The sequence below is a fragment of the Ascaphus truei genome, chromosome 14, assembly GCF_040206685.1.
Source record: "Ascaphus truei isolate aAscTru1 chromosome 14, aAscTru1.hap1, whole genome shotgun sequence".
In the NCBI taxonomy this organism is placed as follows: domain Eukaryota; kingdom Metazoa; phylum Chordata; class Amphibia; order Anura; family Ascaphidae; genus Ascaphus; species Ascaphus truei.
In genome coordinates this window covers 11,440,888-11,458,348 of record NC_134496.1, presented here as the reverse complement: position 1 = coordinate 11,458,348, position 17,461 = coordinate 11,440,888, and the positions used below count along the sequence as shown (strand labels likewise).

The following is a 17,461-nucleotide window of genomic DNA, read 5'->3' as shown; positions in this document are numbered from 1 at the left end:
GACAAAATCCTTTGAACCATACTTAAGTCCTAGACATTGGGTCGCCTTTCTGGCCATATGCTACCCTGGTATGCAAAGGAATTTCCTCTGGGTTTTACCCATACCTTGGAACACAGGATGAAAGATAAAACATGAACATATTAAAATATCCGGTTCCGTTGGGTCCAGCAGGTCCAAACTTCCCAGTTCTCAATGCCGGAACTGGGACACCCTATGGTCCAATTTGAGACTTGCTACGACCTTCGGAACCGGAGATACACAAATACACTTAAAACCGTTTCACATTTTAATACAAAAATCTCCGCTGTAAATTAAATCACTTTTTTTCACTAAATCCCCATTGAAAAAAATGGGCTCCGCCGCCATAGACTTTCAATGGCAAACCGCCGCAGTTGGCATCTATGGGAATCCACCGCCACAGACTTTCAACGGGGCGACGCCACCGTTGAAGTCAATGGGGGTTTTCCACCATAGCCGGGCAATGGAGATTGGCCGCCATTGGAGTCTATGGGAAAAGTCCTGAACTTTCAAGGGGGTCCATACTCCGTCGGGTTGGTCCAAGAGGGTCAAGGATGGTTCTGCAGCGATGCCGGAGCAGTGACTACAGATACCCCAAACCCTGAACCTCTGGACCCTCAGGAACCGGAGCTATGGATTCCCAAATTTCAGCTTTTGACACTTAGCCGTTTTCCTGAGCCGTTTCTGCCGCCGCCATTGGAACCTATGGTGCGAGCCGCTCTTCTCGGTTCGACCCTTATCGGGGGTCCAGGATACGAGGACCCGGTTGTGGTCGAGTGGGGGGAGGTTTAGAAACTAGGGGCAGAAAGAATTTTATTTCTAGGTGCTCTAGAACTGTTTATTCCCACGCCACTTGTCGTTGAACTTGGCTAATAGGTGATCAAAGCTCTCCTATTGAAAATGTATCCGCTTTGCGGTTTTGCGGTTTATACGGCAGCCAACTCGTTCCTGGAAAGCTCTTTCGAGGATTCTCCATTGAAGTCAATGAGCCTATTGACTTACAATGGGAAACCGCCGCTCCTCCTCTCGGACGCCATCTGCTGGTCTTCTCAGGAAACAGGACCCAAACAGCAAGATTCGCCATTGAAACACATGGAGCTCAATGGCGGCCTATGGGACACTGCAAAATGGTGCCTGAAAAGGCGGGAACATTACACAAAGGGCTATAATCATTAAACAACTATTCACCCTTGTGCTCCCGGATGGATCCTAGTGTGTGTGTGATGCAGACACTGATATAACAATAAAACAGGGGAACAGTGGAATATAAATTTTCAGGTTATAACAAGGGTTAAATCACATTTCTGGGCCTCAGCCCAGTTAACCCCTTGTCTCCCTGGTGAGGTTAGAGGGTGGACAATTGTGTGTAACCCCTTTAATCCCGGGCCAAATCCTCCCCATCGTCACAACTACCAGTCACTATATCAGTGTAACTACCCAGCTCTCTTTGACAAAATCAAAAAGGATTTGAGCAAATGGGAAGATTACCAGATATCGTGGATCGGAAGGATGATATCTTTAAAAATGAATATACTCCCAAGATTACTGTATTTTTTTCAAACCCTCCCGGTCCATGTCCCCGGCTCAGAGCTTAAAAACATCCAAAACAGGATGTTCCATTTTATTTGGCAAGGCAAAAGACCCAGAGTAGCCCGATCAGTCCTGTTGTCACCACGGGGGAGACGGGGCATGGGAGTCCCAGATATCCAAAAATACTATCAGGCTGCTCAATTAAAGCAAGCGGAAATATGGAATGCAGATCCGACCCAAAGATGCTGGCTCCAAATAGAAGCGTTCTATGCTAAAATGCCCTCTCTGCAAGCATGCCTATGGAGTATGGAAAGAGGAGATATGCCACCGCAAAAATTTAAATTAAGAACGGCAAGACACACATGGGAAGTCTGGCTAAAAACTAAACTCAAATATAAGCTTGCCTCTACTGGCTCACAACTTACACCAATATTTGATAATCCAAAATTTCCCCCGGGGTGTGCATCAAAACAGTTTGACCAATTAAAGTCAAAAGGGATAAAGACATTGATGGACATAATGAGTCTCGGAAGTCTCCTAAGCTACCGGGACTTGAAAGCAAAATATAAGATACCGAATCTGGATGCGTTTAAGTACCTCCAACTTAGACACTTCGCTCAAAAGGTTTCTCCAAACCCGGAATTCCCATTTCCCACAAGATTCGAGAGACTATGCAAGCCTGACTCAGATCAAAGGGGACTAATCTCCAAGATCTACTCGGAAATGGAAACAAGGGAGGGACCTCCTCAGCATGATTACATGCTTAAATGGGCTGCCGATCTGAATATAACTATCGAGGAGGAAAATTGGGAAGAAATCTGGAGAGCGGCCGCAGAGACATCTATCTGTACCACTACAAAGGAAAATATTTATAAAGTACTCTTCTATTGGTACCTTACGCCAGTGAGATTAAAACAAATCTACCCTCTGGCATCGGATCTGTGCTGGAGAGGCTGTGGTCAAAGGGGAGACATGGCCCATATATGGTGGACATGTCCAGAAATTAAGAAATACTGGACTACGGTCCAAAATTTAATAAAAGAGGTCACAGACCTCGAGTTACCCATTGAGCCACTGACCTACCTATTGGCCAGACCAACTGAGGAAATTGGTCGTCCAACTAGGAAATTAATCTCGTTTATCCTCACAGTGGCGAGATGTGAAATAGCGTCTTCCTGGAAGAAGGTTGCCCCCCCACTAAGGGAATGATAAAAAAAAGAATCAACGAAGTGATGCTTATGGAAAAGCATACAGCTTATCTAAAGCAAAAAACTAAACCATTCGAAAGGGTGTGGAACCGTGGCTGATACTATAGGACAAGGGTCCCCCACCCCCCAGGTCAAAACAGGAATCCCCCCATAGAGGATTATTAGACCTAATAACTGGGACTTGTCGTAGTAGACAGATTTTCTAAACACTCACACTTTATTCCCCTCAAGGGTCTTCCTAATTCTGCTACTTTGGCCGATATTTTGTCCAAGGAAATTTTTAGACTACATGGCGTCCCCATTTCAATTGTCTCTGACAGAGGTTCTCAATTCATCTCTAAGTTTTGGCGGGCGTTTTCCCAGAGACTCGGAATTTCTCTTCTTTTTTCTTCCGGATACCACCATTAGACCAATGGTCAGACGGAAAGGATGAACCAAACCTTAGAGCAATATCTTAAATGTTTCATATCTGAGTCACAAGACGACTGGGTGGACCTGTTACCATGGGCCGAATTTGCTATCAACTCGCTTAAGAATGAATCTACACAAGAGTCTCCGTTGTTCATCAACTTCAGTTTTCATCCTAGCAGCCTTCCCCTCTCCTCCCCCCCTTCTGGTGTTCCTGCAGCTGACTCCCATGTCACAACCCTTCAGAATTCTTCGAAAAGGATCCTTAAGTCTCTACAAACCGCCGTCTCTAGGCAAAAAACTAAAGTGGATCGACGTCGCCAACCAGGTCCTTCATTTAAACCGGGTGACAGAGTGTAGTTGTCCTCTAAGAATATTAGGCTTAAAACTCCATCTCCGAAGTTGGCCCCAAGATTCCTGGGCCCTTTCAAGATAACAGAAAAGATCAATCCGGTCGCCTACCGTCTAGCACTACCTCCCACCATGAGGATCCCTTCTGTATTTCATGTGTCCCTACTCAAGCCTTTTATCCAGAGCTCGCACTTTCCGGATCCTTCCCGAAAACCCAACCCAGTGTCTACCTTAGGACAACAAGAGTACGAAAGTCACTCTTTAATCGACTCTCGTTTGTCAAGAAACAAGCTTCAGTTCCTCGTCCACTGGAAGGGGTATGGCCCAGAGGAGCGTTCATGGGTTCCAGCACGTCACATCCATGCTCCCAAGCTTCTTCAACAGTTCCATCTAAAATTCCCCCAGAAGCCGTGGTTGGATCGTTCGGAGATCGATCCTCAAGGGGGAGATACTGTGACGGTTCAGGGGATTCCTTCCCCTTTATGTGTCCCTGACGTCCCACTCATGCCTACCTCCCCTGTCCCTTCCTTGCCCGTTTGCCCTTCTGTGTCTGCCTCTGGTGCTCTCTCTGCGCCTGCGCGCGTTCCCCGCAAGTCACGCACACTTTCTCACGCTCCCGTTCCTGCCCCCTTACCTTCTGCGGTCTCCCCTCCTATCCTTCCTCCATCCTCGGCTGGTGCCCCCGCGGCGCCCCGCGCGCCTCGTGACGCAGCCTGTGCGCGCGCACTCTCACCTTACAGAGGGCGCGCGCACACGCTCCTCTTGTAGGCTCCCTCTGACCCCTGGCTCCTCCTCTCATTCTCTTCAGACTATCTCCCTCACTGGCTCACCTGTCTCCTCCTCTTCTCCTCCTCACCTATCCCTGCTGTCTCCCACTTCACCTCCTGCTCCTCCTCTCTCTCCCATTGGTGTTCCCTCCTTTATAACCCCTGTCTGTCCTTTCCCTCACCGCTCTGCATAGTTCTTTGTAACCTCTGTGTATGCAGTCCTATGCTTGGCTCTCCTGTAACCTCTGTGTGTGCAGTCCTATGCTTGGCTCTCCTGTAACCTCTGTGTGTGCAGTCCTATGCTCGGCTCTCCTGTAACCTCTGTGTGTGCAGTCCTAAGCTCGGCTCTCCTGTAACCTCTGTGTGTGCAGTCCTATGCTCGGCTCTCCTGTAACCTCTGTGTGTGCAGTCCTAAGCTCGGCTCTCCTGTAACCTCTGTGTGTGCAGTCCTATGCTTGCTCTCCTGTAACCTGTGTGTGTGCAGTCCTATGCTCGGCTCTCCTGTAACCTATGTGTGTGCAGTCCTATGCTCGGCTCTCCTGTAACCTGTGTGTGCAGTCCTATGCTTGGCTCTCCTGTAACCTATGTGTGTGCAGTCCTATGCTCGGCTCTCCTGTAACCTCTGTGTGTGCAGTCCTATGCTCGGCTCTCCTGTAACCTCTGTGTGTGCAGTCCTATGCTTGGCTCTCCTGTAACCTCTGTGTGTGCAGTCCTATGCTCGGCTCTCCTGTAACCTCTGTGTGTGCAGTCCTATGCTCGGCTCTCCTGTAACCTCTGTGTGTGCAGTCCTATGCTCGGCTCTCCTGTAACCTCTGTGTGTGCAGTCCTATGCTCGGCTCTCCTGTAACCTCTGTGTGTGCAGTCCTATGCTCGGCTCTCCTGTAACCTCTGTGTGTGCAGTCCTATGCTCGGCTCTCCTGTAACCTCTGTGTGTGCAGTCCTATGCTCGGCTCTCCTGTAACCTCTGTGTGTGCAGTCCTATGCTCGGCTCTCCTGTAACCTCTGTGTGTGCAGTCCTATGCTCGGCTCTCCTGTAACCTCTGTGTGTGCAGTCCTATGCTCGGCTCTCCTGTAACCTCTGTGTGTGCAGTTCTATGCTCGGCTCTCCTGTAACCTCTGTGTGTGCAGTCCTATGCTCGGCTCTCCTGTAACCTCTGTGTGTGCAGTCCTATGCTCGGCTCTCCTGTAACCTCTGTGTGTGCAGTCCTATGCTCGGCTCTCCTGTAACCTCTGTGTGTGCAGTCCTATGCTCGGCTCTCCTGTAACCTGTGTGTGTGCAGTCCTATGCTCGGCTCTCCTGTAACCTGTGTGTGTGCAGTCCTATGCTCGGCTCTCCTGTAACCTCTGTGTGTGCAGTCCTATGCTCGGCTCTCCTGTAACCTCTTTGTGTGCAGTCCTATGCTCGGCTCTCCTGTAACCTCTGTGTGTGCAGTCCTATGCTCGGCTCTCCTGTAACCTCTGTGTGTGCAGTCCTATGCTCGGCTCTCCTGTAACCTGTGTGTGTGCAGTCCTATGCTCGGCTCTCCTGTAACCTATGTGTGTGCAGTCCTACAGTATGCTCGGCTCTCCTGTAACCTGTGTGTGCAGTCCTATGCTTGGCTCTCCTGTAACCTATGTGTGTGCAGTCCTATGCTCGGCTCTCCTGTAACCTCTGTGTGTGCAGTCCTATGCTCGGCTCTCCTGTAACCTCTGTGTGTGCAGTCCTATGCTTGGCTCTCCTGTAACCTCTGTGTGTGCAGTCCTATGCTCGGCTCTCCTGTAACCTCTGTGTGTGCAGTCCTATGCTCGGCTCTCCTGTAACCTCTGTGTGTGCAGTCCTATGCTCGGCTCTCCTGTAACCTCTGTGTGTGCAGTCCTATGCTCGGCTCTCCTGTAACCTCTGTGTGTGCAGTCCTATGCTCGGCTCTCCTGTAACCTCTGTGTGTGCAGTCCTATGCTCGGCTCTCCTGTAACCTCTGTGTGTGCAGTCCTATGCTCGGCTCTCCTGTAACCTCTGTGTGTGCAGTCCTATGCTCGGCTCTCCTGTAACCTCTGTGTGTGCAGTCCTATGCTCGGCTCTCCTGTAACCTCTGTGTGTGCAGTCCTATGCTCGGCTCTCCTGTAACCTCTGTGTGTGCAGTCCTATGCTCGGCTCTCCTGTAACCTCTGTGTGTGCAGTTCTATGCTCGGCTCTCCTGTAACCTCTGTGTGTGCAGTCCTATGCTCGGCTCTCCTGTAACCTCTGTGTGTGCAGTCCTATGCTCGGCTCTCCTGTAACCTGTGTGTGTGCAGTCCTATGCTCGGCTCTCCTGTAACCTCTGTGTGTGCAGTCCTATGCTCGGCTCTCCTGTAACCTCTGTGTGTGCAGTCCTATGCTCGGCTCTCCTGTAACCTCTGTGTGTGCAGTTCTATGCTCGGCTCTCCTGTAACCTCTGTGTGTGCAGTCCTATGCTCGGCTCTCCTGTAACCTCTGTGTGTGCAGTCCTATGCTCGGCTCTCCTGTAACCTCTGTGTGTGCAGTCCTATGCTCGGCTCTCCTGTAACCTCTGTGTGTGCAGTCCTATGCTCGGCTCTCCTGTAACCTGTGTGTGTGCAGTCCTATGCTCGGCTCTCCTGTAACCTGTGTGTGTGCAGTCCTATGCTCGGCTCTCCTGTAACCTCTGTGTGTGCAGTCCTATGCTCGGCTCTCCTGTAACCTCTTTGTGTGCAGTCCTATGCTCGGCTCTCCTGTAACCTCTGTGTGTGCAGTCCTATGCTCGGCTCTCCTGTAACCTCTGTGTGTGCAGTCCTATGCTCGGCTCTCCTGTAACCTGTGTGTGTGCAGTCCTATGCTCGGCTCTCCTGTTACCTCTGTGTGTGCAGTCCTATGCTCGGCTCTCCTGTAACCTCTGTGTGTGCAGTCCTATGCTCGGCTCTCCTGTAACCTCTGTGTGTGCAGTCCTATGCTCGGCTCTCCTGTAACCTCTGTGTGTGCAGTCGTCCTATGCTCGGCTCTCCTGTAACCTGTGTGTGTGCAGTCCTATGCTCGGCTCTCCTGTAACCTCTGTGTGTGCAGTCCTATGCTCGGCTCTCCTGTAACCTCTGTGTGTGCAGTCCTATGCTCGGCTCTCCTGTAACCTCTGTGTGTGCAGTCCTATGCTCGGCTCTCCTGTAACCTCTGTGTTTGCAGTCCTATGCTCGGCTCTCCTGTAACCTCTGTGTGTGCAGTCCTATGCTCGGCTCTCCTGTAACCTCTGTGTGTGCAGTCCTATGCTCGGCTCTCCTGTAACCTCTGTGTGTGCAGTCCTATGCTCGGCTCTCCTGTAACCTCTGTGTGTGCAGTCCTACTGCACCGACACACTTTATTCGAGCAAATACCCGGTATGTACCTGGCAGATACCTGGAATGCGCCACTCCTCACCTCTGACAAGCCCCGTTGCGTTTGCCTTCCCAGCCTGGGTTCATGCCTGGCTGACGGGCGGCTGATCTGTTAAATGATAATGATTAGGATTTAATAGGCTGCAATGCTTCGCGTGTCTACCAGATGGCATAAATTCATGAATTGTAATGCAGTATATATATATATACTGTGCAGTATTGCAGCCAGCGGGAATAAAATGCTTCAATCCCTGCTTGGAAAATAACTCAATGCACTCGGGCAGAAAACAGTCACAAACCTCAATACACCCGGGTATACCCGAATTCGTGGGACTAGCCAAGCTCGAATAAAGTGTGTCGCCAGTGTATGCTCGGCTCTCCTGTAACCTCTGTGTGTGCAGTCCTATGCTCGGCTCTCCTGTAACCTCTGTGTGTGCAGTCCTATGCTCGGCTCTCCTGTAACCTCTGTGTGTGCAGTCCTATGCTTGGCTGTCCTGTTACCTCTGTGTGTGCAGTCCTATGCTTGGCTCTCCTGTAACCTCTGTGTGTGCAGTCCTATGCTTGGCTCTCCTGTTACCTCTGTGTGTGCAGTCCTATGCTCGGCTCTCCTGTAACCTCTGTGTGTGCAGTCCTATGCTCGGCTCTCCTGTAACCTGTGTGTGTGCAGTCCTATGCTCGGCTCTCCTGTAACCTGTGTGTGTGCAGTCCTATGCTCGGCTCTCCTGTAACCTCTGTGTGTGCAGTCCTATGCTCGGCTCTCCTGTAACCTCTGTGTGTGCAGTCCTATGCTCGGCTCTCCTGTAACCTCTGTGTGTGCAGTCCTATGCTCGGCTCTCCTGTAACCTCTGTGTGTGCAGTCCTATGCTCGGCTCTCCTGTAACCTCTGTGTGTGCAGTCCTATGCTCGGCTCTCCTGTAACCTCTGTGTGTGCAGTCCTATGCTCGGCTCTCCTGTAACCTCTGTGTGTGCAGTCCTATGCTCGGCTCTCCTGTAACCTCTGTGTGTGCAGTCCTATGCTCGGCTCTCCTGTAACCTCTGTGTGTGCAGTCCTATGCTTGGCTCTCCTGTAACCTCTGTGTGTGCAGTCCTATGCTCGGCTCTCCTGTAACCTCTGTGTGTGCAGTCCTATGCTCGGCTCTCCTGTAACCTCTGTGTGTGCAGTCCTATGCTTGGCTCTCCTGTAACCTCTGTGTGTGCAGTCCTATGCTTGGCTCTCCTGTAACCTCTGTGTGTGCAGTCCTATGCTCGGCTCTCCTGTAACCTGTGTGTGTGCAGTCCTATGCTCGGCTCTCCTGTAACCTCTGTGTGTGCAGTCCTATGCTTGGCTCTCCTGTGTTTTCCAGCTTCTGTTCCTGCTCCTGCTTACCCCTGGATTTCCCTGGCTCTGACCCTGCTTACGAATACGACTCTGCTGACTTCTGTGATCCCTGGACTCTGGCTTATGAACATAATATCCTGATCTCTATATCCCAAGACTCTGGCACACGGACACCACTACTCTTACTCTGAACCCCAAAGGCGTTGCAAGTATTACTAACCATCTCTCTACAGGCCCAGCAATGCCATACCACACTCTGGGCACGCTCTCACTGCTGTGGGTGCATGATAATACCCTTCCCACCTCAGTAGTGGGGACTGGTCAGGTCTGCGGGCATACAGGCGTTACACACACACCGAGAGACTGCGGGATACACCGAGAGACTGCGGGATACACCGAGCCACAGCGAGAGACACCGACAGCCGGAATCAGCCAGGGAACGGGAGAGACGAGTCGCCACTTGTGGACACTACCAAACCCCTAGGGGTACCTCCGGGGGCTACCACCAGGAACGGAGCCTAGCTGTCTTGAAGGGCGAATCCCTATGGAGATGACGTCAGCATGAGAGGGAGATCCTAGCAGAGTCCTGGTATACAGCTGCTGCTGAGAGTGCCCGCTGAGAGGATATACTACACCAATTCCACACCAGCAACATCGAGTGGTAACCAGTGTGAATACACACTCAATGCTTACTTAATCATACTTGATGTACGCAGTTTATATATAATTTTATTCATTATACACTTGTATTACCTACTTCACTATTTGCGTTGTGCGCTGTTTTTTGTTTCCATTTCTGTAGTGTGTTAGGGGGTGCTGAGCCACCCCCTATTATTATAGCAGCAGACGCCATCTTCACTGAACACACGGTTGTGTAATTTATTTTATTTTGAATTTCACTGTGGTTTTTTGTGGCCTTGATTTTGGGCTTCACAATTTTAAAAGGGTATAGGTATTGCACTTCAATACTGACGTTTCTAGAGGTTTAGTAGTTGCGCACGGTTTATTTCCAGTTACACACACACTCTGCTCCCCTACTGTATATCACACACCCTTCTCCCCTACAGTATATCACACACCCTGCTCCCATACTGTATATCACACTCTGCACCCATACTGTATATCACACACCCTGCACCCCTACTGTATATCAGTTTGCACCCCTACTGTATATCACACACCCTGCACCCCTACTGTACAGTATATCACACACCCTGCTCGCATACTGTATATCACACTCTGCACCCCTACTGTATATCACACCCTGCTCCCCTACTGTATATCACACAACCTGCTCCCCTACTGTATATCACACACCCTGCTCCCCTACTGTATTTCACACACCCTACTTCCCTACTGTATATCACACCCGGCTCCCCTACTGTATATCACAAACCCTGCACCCGTACTGTATATCACACCCTGCTCCCCTACAGTATATCACACTCTGCTCCCCTACTGTATATCACCCCCTGCTCCCCTACTGTATATCACATTCAGCACCCCTACTGTATATCATACACCCTGCTCCCCTACTGTATATCACACCCTGCTCCCCTACTGTATATAACACACTGCTCCTTTACTGTATATCACTCTCTGCTCCCCTACTGTATACCACACACCCTGCTCCCCTACTGTATATCACACACCCTGCTCCCCTACTGTATATCACACACCCTGCTCCCCTACTGTATATCACACACCCTGCTCCCCTACTGTATATCACACACCCTACTCCCCTACTGTATATCACACACCCTGCTCCCCTACTGTATATCACACCCTGCTCCCCTACTGTATATCACACCCTGCTCCTTTACTGTATATCACTCTCTGCTCCCTACTGTATATAACAAACCCTGCATCCCTACTGTATATCACACCCTGCTCCCCTATTGTATATCAAACACCCTGCACCCCTACTGTATATCACACACCCTGCTCCCCTACTGTATATCACACTCTGCTCCCCTACTGTATATCACACTCTGCACCCCTACTGTATATCACACACCCTGCTCCCCTACTGTATATCACACCCTGCACCCCTACTGTATATCACACACCCTGCTCCCCTACTGTATATCACACACCCTGCACCTCTACTGTATATCACACACCCTGCACCCCTACTGTATATCACACACCCTGCACCCCTACTGTATATCACACATCCTGCTCCCCTACTGTATATCACACACTCTGCTCCCCTACTGTATATCACACACCCTGCACCCCTACTGTATATCACACACCCTGCTCCCCTATTGTATATCACACTCCCTGCTCCCCTATTGTACAGTATATCACACCCTGCTCCCCTACTGTATATCACACCCTGCTCCCCTACTGTATATCACACCCTGCTCCCCTACTGTATATCACACCCTGCTCCCCTACTGTATATCACACTCCCTGCTCCCAAACTGTATATCACACTCTGCTCCCCTACTGTACAGTATATCACACCCTGCTCCGCTACTGTATATCCCACACCCTGCTCCCCTACTGTATATCCCACACCCTGCTCCCCTACTGTATATCACACACACTGCTCATCTACTGTATAACACACACCCTGCACCCCTACTGTATATCACACACCCTGCTCCCCTACTGTATATCACACACCCTGCTCCACTACTGTATATCACACACCCTGCACCCCTACTGTATATCACACACCCTGCTCCCCTACTGTATATCACACACCCTGCACCCCTACTGTATATCACACACCCTCCACCCCTACTGTATATCACACACCCTGCACCCTACTGTATATCACACACCCTGCACCCCTACTGTATATCACACACCCTGCTCCCCTACTGTATATCACACACCCTGCTCCCCTACTGTATATCACACACTCTGCTCCCCTACTGTATATCACACACCCTGCTCCCCTACTGTATATCACACACTCTGCTCCCCTACTGTATATCACACACCCTGCACCCCTACTGTATATCACACACCCTGCTCCCCTATTGTATATCACTCTCCCTGCTCCCCTATTGTATATCACACCCTGCTCCCCTACTGTATATCACACCCTGCTCCCCTACTGTATATCACACACTCTGCTCCCCTACTTTATATCACACCCTGCTCCCCTACTGTATATCACACCCTGCTCCCCTACTGTATATCACACTCCCTGCTCCCCTACTGTATATCACACCCTGCTCCCCTACTTTATATCACACCCTGCTCCCCTACTGTACATCACACCCTGCTCCCCTACTCTATATCACACACCCTTCTCCCCTACTGTATATCACACCCTGTTCCACTCCTGCATTGCTTCTACTTCACGTTGCCTCTCTGTCGCCCCCTTTACCCCCTCCTCCCCCGCTCCTCTCTCTCTCCCACTCCACGTTTCTCTCTCTCTCCTCCCCTTTTCAACTCCTCTCCCTCTCTCTGCCCATCTTCTTTCATCTGCTGTCTCCTCCTCTTCCTCTGATCCACTCTATTCATTACCTCCATGCCTCCTCCTTCTCACTCCACACCCCCTTCCCTTTATTCACTCCTCTTCTTACCTCTTTCTCCCTTCCACCCACTTCTTCTTCCTCCTGGATCCTCTGGCACAGTGTTCAGGCTGCCAGGTAGGCAAATATACCCTCCATCATTGTTTATTACACCCCTTCTCCTCATGATAAACCCCTCTCCTTATTATACCCCCTCTGCTTGTCACAATACCCCCCTTCTCTTCCTATACCTCCCCTCCTCATGTTCCCCCTCCTCTTTGATAGCCCCTCTGCACCTTATGATACCACCCCCTCCTCTTCCATGATAGCCCTTCTCTCGGGTCGGTCTCTGGCAGGAAAGTAGATTCATGCAGTGTATTGCAATACAAAGTCCTGTGCCAGGGGGGGGGGGGGGGAGTGTGACAAAAAGCAGATGTATTCACCTCTTCAGCATCGGAGAATCTTACAACGTAATGCAAAAGTCACTGGCCTCAGTTCTGGAAGAAATCCCTTCTCCCCTAGTGCTGGGGATTAAAAGCGACTATTTATCAATGCTGCAAAACGGATGCAAAAACCAGCATCAAATAAAGGAATATATATCTATATATCTATATATCTCTCTCTCTCTCAGCAGTGAAGCTGCACTCCTGCCCTAAAAGGGCTCAGGTGCTGCTGGAAAGCAGATGCAGTCTAGATATACAGAATAGCAGGCACTCACTGTGTTTAACCCTTTTGGTTTAAACACATATAAGACCTGCCAGTGTCTGCTATTATATAAAAGGGGCAGGGATTTTCCTATTGTCTGATTTTGTTTGCACTTATTGTATTTTAATTTCCTTTACTGTGTTGTCCCTTTTGTAAAGTGCTCAGTACATTGTAGGCTCTATAGATCTAGTGCTGATTTTTAATGCCCACATTTTGTAGTAAAGATACCTTGATAATTAACCCTTGTCCTACTTGTGTGCCCTAAAATAGCATTGGGTAATTTTGCAACTGGCCACTTTTAACTCTTTCATAGCTGGAGTGACTTGGGCTGAGTTCAGACAGGAAACTGCGCGTCCGTGCGTCTCCGCCTCTGTCTGCTGGGCGATGTGTGCTCATGCCCAGCAGGCAGACTGAACCGACTTGGAGGCGGGACTACTCAGGCATTGAATAAAAAAAAGAAACAAAGTGTGTGTGTTTAGGTGTTTGTGTGTTTGTGTGACGCGGCAGCCGCTTGAAATTACAACTTCAGTTGTCTCCTCCAAGTGCAGCGGGGTAAACGCTGTACTTCGCTGCTGGGGGTCGTTCTCAGCTTGAAAACTCCCATAGAACACAGCGAAAAGTGTGGCGCACGTGCGCGCCCACATCGCATTCTGTCTGAACGAGGCCTTAGGCTGTGTTCCCGCCAGAGCTGAGCGGGCGGCGCTTGCCGCGTTAACTTACATATATATAAATATGTAAGTTCCCGCCCACGCGGTGCGCCCGGCGCTCATGCGCGGGCACACACGCCGACCCGCATTCGGCGTTTACCAAAACAAAAAACCTATACTTCCCCGTGCGCTCAGCTAGCCCGCAATGCCACCCCCTCCTTGCCCCCACCGCAAGGGGCGCTTGCGTAAATCGGAGGACACCCGGCGGCGCCTTACAGTGCGCTGGGGCCCTGTCCAGTACTAAAGGGCTTATCTACCCCTTTGCTGCCAGAGAGAATGGGTTGAGAGGGGAAAATGTCTCTGTGCAACTTGCTGAAATGATCTCTCAGCTAACTGCTGCCTTCCCGGGATCTAATAACGTTGCTTACATAAAGCTCTCAGAACGTCTCATAGTCAAACAATATATACAGGGTTAATATGTGCCGCAAAGAGCTCGCTGTCTAAAAACCGAGGAGGAGATGAAAGCAACTTGGCCAAAATATCGCAACTGGATCTCACTGGGCCTTGAAAGTAGCCACACTTGTTGTGGGGAACGCTGGGTACATCGCTCACTGAAGTGGTGGACAAACATATAAATAAAACTCAGAAGCCAGCGTGAATTTTTAGGAGCCAGAGTTTAGTCGAAAAAAGAAGGGGAGGGGGGGTTGGTGGGTGACTGTCACGGTATTCCACCCCCCCCCCCTCCCCACTGTGACAGTGTCTGTGTCACAGATACTCACAGTACAGTATATGCGATGCATGCACTCGCACACATTCACACTCACACACTGACACACACGCAAACTCCCCAGACAATCTCTTGTGTGGATGAGGTGTAGAAACAATATAGAGTAACGGCTTTATATGAGCAGCCCTGTCTGGCTGGCGGTTTTACATCAGATTGACACATATATTCCTGTTAGTTGGATCACTAATAATGTCATATTGTCTTTTACACCAATCTCCTACAGGACCATTGCTGTTTTCATGGTATAGTTTCAATGGAAATCTTGGTGCTTTATCGCTTACACCAGGTGTGCGCAAACTTTCCCCCCCGCTCTCCCCCCCCCTCCCCTTAACTTGGCTCTGGCGTTCTAACGTCACGTTGCCATGGCAACGCACGTCACGTGACCCCGCTGCGTCATTTGATGCGTCGCCAGAAGCCGTCTGAGCCAAATTAAGTTAAGTTACAGAGGCCTTCGCTACTCCCCCGGCATTTAATTTAAATGCCTTCGGGAAGCGCGCTGGGTCTGTATGCGCCGCACCCCCCCCCCCGCAGAGAATCTAGCGCCCTCCCACACACCCCCCCCCTCCACCCCCAGTTTACGCACCCCTAAAAATATCTGCAGCTTTCCATGTTGGATTTTTTTTTTTTTTTTTAAAGTTGCATCTCAGATCTGCCCAGATACATCAATCAGTGGTCAGGAAAATGGAGTTGTTATCTCCAACAATTAGTACATTTTTGGTCAAGTAGCATGCTACAGTAGTTGACCAAAAATGTACACATTTTTGGAGATAACATCTGCATGTTTCCTTACCGCTGCTTGGTGTATCTGGGCCATGGGTTGGTAGGGCATTTATAACTTTATTTTATATGTAGATTTGTGATGGATTACGATTGCTAGCATAGCAATCATCGCCAAAATGTTCTATAAAACAAGGGGGGCAGAAGGGCACATAAAACAACACAATATTGTAGTACTCTTTTTAAAGGGTACTACACTATTGTGTTGTTTTGTGCGCTGTTCTGCCCCCCTTGTTTAATAGTGTCTTTGGACTACGAGAGGTTTGGGAACACCTCTTGGAGAAAATGGCACGATACACATTTAGACTTTACCCAGGACTAGAACTTTTTACATTTCAAGAACCATTCAGTGTGCCCGCGCAATAAGGGTACCCCTCTGTACCGCCAACATGTAACCAACATAAGCCATCTTCATAAGATACATTCTGGTGCTGGGAAACCCCTTATTACAGCCCATTCAATGAGCTGGAAGCAGTCTTCCAGAGCTGGGAAGGTATATTAAGGCCCGACATTGCTTAGTAAATATGCCCCATGACAATTTTAGACGTAATATGCATTTTTTTGCTTTGGCTGTTGGTTGAATTCTTTAGGAAATGTTTTTCGAAATTAAATCTCAATAACTGAATTTATTTTTACTCTTCCAAATAATCAGTTTTTATTATCAAATTTTCAACGGCTAATAACGAATCAAATGGTGTTTTCGATATAGTTTTGCTACATAGCAATTCTATCCTTCATTTGCAGAGCTCATTGGAAAGCATTTTATGGGACTGTTCAGACATTGTGACACTGTTAGAGTTATGAGAATTTTGTGTTGCTCTGGGCTGTGTAACACTGTTAGAGTTATGAGAATTTTGTGTTGCTCTGGGCTGTGCGTGTCAACTTTCACACACAGGTGCCACAAGCCTCAATCTACAGTTTGACTTTCTGGAGGTTTGTTTTGTGCTTCATCACCTCTGTAATATATAACTGTTTTCTTAAAGAGGCAATCCAAGCGACACTATGTTGTTTATATATATATATATATATATATATATATATATATATATATATATATATATCCAATAAAGAATATCACTTGTGAGCACATTCACAGTCAGGTCTGCAACCCTGCCTTTCAACCATTATCACCTCGCATACAGTGCTCCCACTGCAGCAAAGGATTCTGGGAGATGACATGCAAATGAGCACACAATGTGTCACCTTTTGCCTGGAATATCCATTCACATGGAGCCCATTTAAGCTGATGTATCGCTTTAAACTTGCTTTGCTAGTCCCATGCTGTGTTTAAAAGCTGTGTGAACGGCGATACATCAGACCTGTCTAAGACATGTGAATGTGCTCACAAGCGATATTCTTTATTGGCAATATGCTAACGGTGGAGTGTGTGTGTGTAACAGGGGGTCTCCAGAGCTGAAACGCATTGATTTTAGCCTAGGGGACCCCCTGCTTACAAAGATACTCACCCCCTTAGGTGCTGCCGGTAGGAGCCCTGGCTGGGTACACAATATGGCGGTTTAAAAGTCCAGTGTCCTGCGGCCAAATAGGAAGTGGCAATGTCATCCCTCGTGTCTTCCTTTTGGCCCAGGTGAAGCAGGAGCTTTAAACTGCATAGGATTACCGGTACCCGCTTCGGAGGTATCTTGGGAAGCAGGGGGTCCCCAGAGCTGAAATTAACACGATCCAGCTTCGGAGACCCCCTACTTCAACTCTTTTAAAAAATAACTAAAATAAAAAAATAGTGTCTCCCGGAGTTCTCCTTTAAACATGATACAGTGACTTTTTAAATATGTTTAAAGATTGCAGTTAAATGCCACTAGCTTCTCAATGCACAGGCATCACTTAATATTTATATATAAACATACCTTGTATTAACCTACCTTGTGGTTGCAGGAAGTTCTATAATGATCCATTTGCTGACATATTTCAAAGGCTGGGGCCATAGAGGGGGTATCAGTGCTGGACCGCGCTGACGCTGAGGCTCGCCTGCTGAAATCTGTGCGATTTCATGCCCATGCAGGCGAGCCAGCAGGCGCGATCGGGAGGCGGGGGGAGACTGAGGGAGGCGGGGCAGTGACCAACGTCAACGTCATGGCGCCGTGACGTTGACGCTGCTCCGCGCTGATTGGATGT

At 49.2% G+C, this 17,461-nt stretch overlaps 1 protein-coding gene across 1 annotated transcript in view; it reads left to right on the top strand.

Moving 5' to 3' along the window:
• Window positions 1-12,439: 12,439 nt before the first annotated feature.
• The window catches only part of PXYLP1 (2-phosphoxylose phosphatase 1), a 68,851-nt gene continuing 63,829 nt past the window's right edge, over window positions 12,440-17,461 (top strand). The window contains exon 1 of the mRNA XM_075569694.1: window positions 12,440-12,550. The gene's annotated coding sequence lies outside the window, so the exon portion shown is untranslated. The remainder of the gene's footprint in view (window positions 12,551-17,461) is intronic.